Genomic DNA, 7,997 nt, shown 5'->3' with positions numbered 1-7,997 from the left:
GTCAAAAACATTAAAAGTTTCAGAAAGTAACGAAAGGTTTAGAGGTTTCCCCTTCAAAGCTGCCAGCCTATCGCGTCCCCCCACAACTGCAAACTTAGAATTTATATAAAAAAAGAGTCGGAAAGATCCTACCTCGTGCCAGCAAGTCCGCGCGACAAGGACCCCGTGCCATTGATGAATCATGAAAAACCTGCCATCCTTCGAGCAAACTTATATTGAGTAGGTATAAGTGAACAGAAATAACTGGGGCAAAAATAATGAAGACAATCTTGAACCAAGCTAGCCTAAATAACACACGAAAGTAAATAATCAACATCACACAAACACAAAAATGCAAAATATATCAATCAAGAGCGGAGTAGACCTTATTTTCTCACACTAGTCGCCTTTAGTGATCTTACGCTTTTTCCCACTGCGACTCTGAATCCGATTTGTATTCAAACCACAATTTGGCACCTTTTTGCTTCAGGCGTGTAAATTGTACGGATCCATTATCTCGTAATTCCTTACCCTTAGCCAGTAATCCATTTCTCACAGTATTTAATTTGGTTGGCAAGTCCGTGCAGATCCGGAACCCTGTTCCTTTCAATTTCGATATTGATCTGAAAATACATTGAATATCTTTTTCTGAGGATACTGAGAGGAAAACTGGAGGGGCGGTCGGCTTACGGGTAGACACGTTCGACTTCTGAGACATTCGGTAGCGCTGTAATATTTGAACGTTGTCCGTGATTTCCATTGTCGATGAGAATAATGTTGACACATCCGCGAAAACTGTCTGTTGCTGTTTTTCTTTTGATAATCCGTGGATGATTAAGTTGAGTTTACGGTCTTTAACTTCCATTTCGAGTATTTTCGCTTCAATTGTATCACATCTCGACTTTTGCTCTTCAAGCTGGTTTTCTAGGATGACAATCTTCGAATCACGAGACTTCGATTCATTTTTCAAAATTTGAACCTCGTCCGAAATTGACGACAGTGTAATAGCAAACTTAATTTGTTTGCTAATTATGAGATCTAGCTTCTTTTCCAGAGCCTTCATTCTATCATCAAACATTTTTTGGCGGATTGACGACATATTTTTTTAGCTTTAAAGTCCGCTATCAAGTGAAATTTAAACTTCAATTAAAATCATTAGCTCAGTTGCTAACCGTATCCAAATAAGAGAGACTGGGCTCCGTCAGTAATACTAGTCAAACAAGTTCTCTAGTTCACACGTTGAATGACAAATCGGTATTGAAAAAGTATATTGATTTGTTAATGTTAAAAAAATATCCAATCTAAGACAGTTGCGTTCACTTTTAACTCTGAATCAATACTGAACTAGCTATTAATTTGACCAGTATGATATTACTTGTTATAACTGTAATAAACGCGGACATTATGTCTCAGATGGTCTTAGCGCGAATAAACATCACTACAATAACTACAATAAAAGGGATAATGGGCCCAAGAGAAAACATGGAAATGCAAGAAACGGTCGATCCCGAGGTAATGGGAAAAAGCATTAGACGTATAAGAGGACCGCTTGGGTTAGAAGCCCCAGAAATAAGAAAACTTTGGTATTTGCAGAGTCACACAAAGTATGTGGAGAACTAAATGGTAAATCGGTGGAAATAGCTATTGATACCTGCAGTGACCAAACCTATGTCCGGATTAAATAAAAAAAACAAGTTTTTTCAACTGAAAGTAAGGAGTGACATCAAAACTTAAAACGCACAGAAATTACTTCGTATATGAAAGAGGCTGCTTCCTCATCAACGCTTCGCTCTTTACGCTAAAGTTTTTTTACTGTTTTAGAAAGAAGAATTGAGAGAAAGAGTCAAACTTTAGCGTAAAGAGCGGGGCGTTGATGAGGAAGCAGCCTCTTTCATATACGAAGTAATTTCTGTGCGTTTTAAGTTTTGATGTCACTCCTTACTTTCAGTTGAAAAAACTTGTTTTTTTTATTTAATTTCTGAACGTTTTTGAATCAATGCATGTTTTGATTTTGGCTCTCCGCAGAGGAATGATCAAAACGAAATTTGCATATTTTTTTTTTTTGGCTCAATGGCTTTCTCATAATTTTGATCGAATGATTTTGAGAAAAAAAGAGCGGGGGACGAAGCCTAGTTGCCCCCCGATTTTTTGGTTAATTAAAAAGGCAACTAGAACTTTTAATTTTTTACGAATCTTTTTATTGGTAAAAGATTTACGTAACTTATAAATTAGGTTACGTAAAGAACTTTTGTATTCTCATGTTTTTATTACATATATGAGGGGATTCGCCCCATCGTCAGTACCTCGCTCTTTACACTAAAGCTTAAATTTTATCCCAATTCATTAAGAATGACCCCCTGAATCACAAAAGCCGTAGAATAAGTAGTTGAAATTACCGAAAATACTTTAGCGTAAAGAGCGAGGTATTAGAAGGAGGTGAGCCCCTCATATGGGTAATAATTTCTGTTTGTTTTAAGTTTTATTGCTGTTCCTTACTTCCAGCTGAAAAAGCTTTTTCACTTTTATTTTTTAATTGTTTTTTTTTAAATAATGCTAGTAAATCCTGCTCTCCCTTCATGGAAATTTTCTTCTCCCATTACAAATTCTCGAAGGAAAGTTCCCCCAGCATATCCCCCTCTTCTCAACCCCTCCCCCAAACCAAAAAAATCCTCCTGAAAACGCCTGTATACTTCCCAATAACCATTACTATATGTAAGCACAGGTCAAAGTTTGTAACTTGTTGCCCCTCCCACGGGGACTGTGGGGGAGTAAGTCGTCCCCAAAGACATAGTTATAAGGTTTTTCGACTACGCTGAATAAAATGGCTATCTCAGAATTTTGATCCGTTGACTTTGGGAAAATAATTAGCGTGGGAGGGGGCCTAGGTGCCCTCCAATTTTTTTGGTCACTTAAAAAGGGCACTAGAACTTTTCATTTCCGTTAGAATGAGCCCTCTTGCAACATTCTAGGACAACTGGGTCGATACGATCACCCCTGGGGAAAAGAAAAAAAAAAACAAAAAAACAAAAAAACAAAAAAACAAATAAACACGCATCCGTGATCTGCCTTCTGGCAAAAAATGCAAAATTCCACATTTTTGTAGATAGGAGCTCGAAACTTCTACAGTAGGGTTCTCTGATACGCTGAATCTGATGGTGTGATTTTCGTTAAGATTCTATGACTTTTAGGGGGCGTTTCCCCCTATTTTCTAAAATAACGCAAATTTTCTCAGGCTCGTAACTTTTGATGGGTAAGACTAAACTTGATGAAACTTATATATTTAAAACCAGCATTAAAATGCGATTCTTTTGATGTAGCTATTGGTATCAAAATTCCATTTTTTAGAGTTTTGGTTACCATTGAGCCGGGTCGCTCCTTACTACAGTTCGTTACCACGAACTGTTTGAAAGATTTAATAGAGAAAAACTATGAAAATAAATTGGCAGCCATGCTACTATGGAGCAGAGCATAAATGTCCAGTGGCTCAGGTCACAATAGAAATCACCAATAAAGAAGAGAGCACGGTTAAAAAGGAATTAAAAGTAAAAGTTGCACCTACTCTTACAGTAGATGTTTTGCTACGGGGATACTTCATAAAAATCAGAAACCTTCATTCACTAAAAGCAATATCCGTGTCTAAAAAAGTAAATGCGGTGGCACGAGACCAAGCAAAAAAGAAAAGGGTGGCTAAGCCGACCAGTTTTGAAAAAAAAATGATCAATATTTACAAAACCAATTTCAATTTAGTGACGAGATATTTATGCAGAATGCAAAACTAAGAAAACCTAAAAGCCAAAAAAGGGCAAACAAATGATAGAGACTGCAAAAAAAAAGAATAGTCGTGTAAAAAGAATCCGCAAGTTAAACAATTTTGCAGTAATGGAAAGCTACTTTTCAAAACAGTGGATACTGCGGAGAGCCTTAGAAAATTAAAACTTCTGGTACCGCATAAACTAATGAAAGCAGTGACAAAATTACCACACTCAAACCCAGCGGGGGAACACTGGGGATCCAAAAGAACAATAGATAGAATAAATAACAGTTAAAAAAAGGGTTTCGAGTTTTACTGCTGATGGTGGACACTGTATATATGTCCGAAATATTAAGTTGAACTTTTATATTTGTTTCAATGTCAATTAAAAGGTTTCATCCCTATTTTGAACTGTTATTTTTTCGTGATGGAAAGGCAGTGTTGTCTTCGAAGTTATCTACTAAGAGAAAGGATCTTGCAATGTTTTTGGTGGAAAGGGCTGAGACAGGATATTTTTAACTTTTGTAAAGAATGCAAAGATTGCCAATTAGTCGCATGAAAAAAAAAAACAAATTAAAAAGCTCCAATGAAAAAATTTTCCATTTCGGCAAACTGTTTGAGAGAATTTCACTGGACATTGTATGTTCACTCCCGAAATCTAGCACAGGAAACAAATTCATTCTAGTTAATAATGATCTGGTTACAAGCTATCCAGAAGCTATCCCAATGCGAAGAGTAGAATCACCCAAAGTCACGGAAGAATTGGCGATATCTGTCTCACGCCACGGAGTTCAAAAGGAAATTTTAAAAGATGAAGGAACCAATTTTATGTCAACGCACATTCGAAAATTATACGAAATTCTTGAATGCAAATTCGTCTGTTAAGCAAGTATGTTTCACATTGTATGTTCACTCCCGAAATCTAGCACAGGAAACAAATTCATTCTAGTTAATAATGATCTCGTTACAAGATATCGTGAAGCTATCCCAATGCGAAGAGTAGAATCACCAAAAATCACGGAAGATTTGGCGATATCTGTCTCACGCCACGGAGTCCAAAAGGAAATTTAAAAGATGAAGGAACCAATTTTATGTCAATGTACATTCGAAAATTATACGAAATTATTGAATGCAAATTATTCTATTAAGCAAGTATTAACTACTCCGTTCCATTTTTAGGAAAATGGAGTGAGAGAAAGATTTAACCGAACTCTAATTAGTAGGTTGATACGTTTTGAACGAGATGATATAAATCAATTGAACAAAATGCTGCCCTATGTCCTTTTTGCACATAGAGAAACTCAACATACAGCTACAGTGCCATTTGAATTACTATATGGGACAAACCCTAGGAGACGCTGCTTATTTTAAAAGATTCACTGGAAAACAATAAGAAAGATGAAGAAACCACGATAACTTAATTATGAAACCAATTATTGCGATATTGCTTTGTCACCCTATTGAAAATCTACGTGTTCATAGTTCGTTTTGATTTTGTTCAGCATCCGCCTTATCTACTACTACTACAACTAACAACTCCCCGCAGCATCAAGCCACCTGAGGCAAACACATATATGCACGCTCCTCCTCCATCCCGATCTATTCGAAGCCTCCCTCTTTACACCCTCACAGGAAGTTCCCTTTTCGTTTAAATCTTTCTTTATGACATCTTTCCAGCCAAGGCGAGGACGAAATGATTTCCATTTAGCCCTACCTTGTTGACCGAAAAGGACAATCTTTGGTGATGTGTCATCCTTAATCTGCAGAACGTGCCCTAGACATCTCAACCTGTCGCTCATTATAGCCCTAGAAAGCGGGATTGAACCACATTTTTCGCAAATCCTACTGTTTAGAATATTGTCAGTCCGGCCGTATACCCAAAACAAACCGTAGGCAATTACTGGTCAAAGTTTGTAACTTGTAGCCCCTCCCACGGGGACTGTGGGTAGACATAGTTGTAAGGTTTTTAGACTATGTTGAATAAAATGGCTATCTCAGAATTTTCATCCGGCGACCTTGGGTAAATGATTAGTGTGGGAGGGGGCCTAGGTGCCCTCCAATTTTTTTGGTCAATTAAAAAGGGCACTAGTACTTTTCATTTCTGTTAGAATGAGCCCCCTTGCAACATTCTAGGGCCACCGGTTCGATACGATCACCCCTGGAAAAAAAACAAAAAACAAATAAACACGCATCCGTGATCTGCCTTCTGGCAAAAAAATACAAAATTCTAAATTTTTGTAGATAGGAGCTTGAATCTTCTTCAGGAGGGTTTTCTGATACGCTGAATCTGATGGTGTGATTTTAGTTAAGATTCTATGACTTTTAGGGGCTTTCTTTCTCCCGTTTTCTAAAATAATACAAATTTCCTCACGCTCGTAACTTTTGATGGGTAAGACTGAACTTGATGAAACTTGTATATTTAAAATCAGTATTAAAATGCAATTAGTTTGATTCTTCTAATGGTATCGAAATTCCGTCTTTTAGAGTTTTGGTTACTATTGAGCCAGGTCGCTCCTTACTACAGTTCGTTACCACGAACTCTTTGATATCTCGAGTCAACTAAATTCTGCATACTAGTTCTTTTGGGTCGACTAGATTCTTCATGTCAGTTTCAAGCCCTGATCTTAAGCATCAAATTTCTTTTCTTTCAAACATGACAATTATTTGTGCCTGGCCGAAATTGTAAGAGAAACGCTCAGTTTCTATCAATTGCTTCGGTTTTTCATTTTTACATAGACAGTGAACAATAAGCTGATCCTCAAAACGATGTTTTTAGCAATGTTCAATTTTGATCTTATGCAATATCTTTTGAGTAAACTAGAATCCGCATACTAACTTCAAGCCTTGAATAAAAACACCAAATACATTTGCTTTTTCTAATCTTATTTCACTAAAGAATATATTTTAAGAAACATCATCACATATTTTTCCTCATCTTAGTTCAAGCAGCAAAACATATTTTAGAAAATATTTTGCATTTTGAATAACGCACTTGCTTATTTCTATCTTATTTCATGAAACTATACATTTTGAACAATATCATCAAAATTTCCTCATCTTTTTTAGGCAGCAACAAATATTTTAAAGAAAAGACTTGATATTTTTAATCATGTAATTGCTTATTTTCCATCTTATTTCAAGAAACAGTATATTCTAAGTAACGCTATCGCATATTGTTCCGATCTCAGTTCAAGCAACAAAATATTGTAAAAAAAATATTTGATATTTTGAATGATGCATTCGTTTATTTTCATCTTATTTCAGGAAATAAAACATTCTGAGCAGCATCATTACATATTTCATCATCTTATTTCAAGTAGTAAAACATTTTGATGACTTTTCCTTTTTGATGATTCTTTTTTTTTGTTTTTTGATTTATTTTCAATTTCTAATTGTTTTTTAAATTTTTGGTTTTTAATTTTTGTTATCTTTTTTAAGTTTAATTTTTTTCTTGTTTTTCTTTTTTATTTAATTCATTTGTTTCTCTGTAATCACCATCTCTACGTTGATAGAATAGGTCATACCATGCTTATCTTGATATAAGTGGTCAAGTTAAGTTCAATACTAGAATGGTTAAATACTTTGACTGTTGTTGAGAGAAGAGCATCGCCAATTGCTGAGAATCATGTTGTGACCAAGATGGGCCAATGATTGCACAAAGCCTCCATTCATACTAGACGTCCTTGGGACTTTTGGCTGTCCGGCTCTGAGCTGGCTTAAGCTGGCTTCAGTGTGAACTCACGAAGATATCTTGATTCCTGTCTTTCACTAGTATCTGGGGTCATCGCTTTCCTTGATGCCAAAATAATTTCAACGATTTAATGAGCATGCCAATTGGAACTTGGAATATTGCGACGTTAAGAACTGACTGTCGTTACGACATTTTGACTGATGAATCCAGGCGATTCAAACTGCACTTTTTAGGAGTATCACGAACTCATATCCCAGGGGTAAGAAGAATGAAATTAGGTGATATAGAATATGTTTACTCAGGCAGGAGGGATTGGGTACATATACAGGGAGTACAGGGGTTTTACATATGCAGGGATTTTAAGCAACACATAAGCATTTATAATGCAATTGCTTATTTTCGATCGTATTTCAAGAAACAGTACATTTTAATTAACACTATCACATATTTTTTTGGTCTTATTTCAAGCAACAAAATATTTTGAAGAGAGATGTTTGCTATTTTGGATAATACATTCGCTTATCTCTATCTTATTTTAAGAAATAATACATTTTGAACAACATAATTACATATTTC

Source organism: Artemia franciscana, chromosome 13, assembly GCF_032884065.1.
Source record: "Artemia franciscana chromosome 13, ASM3288406v1, whole genome shotgun sequence".
NCBI lineage: Eukaryota > Metazoa > Arthropoda > Branchiopoda > Anostraca > Artemiidae > Artemia > Artemia franciscana.
This window is presented reverse-complemented; position numbering follows the sequence as displayed.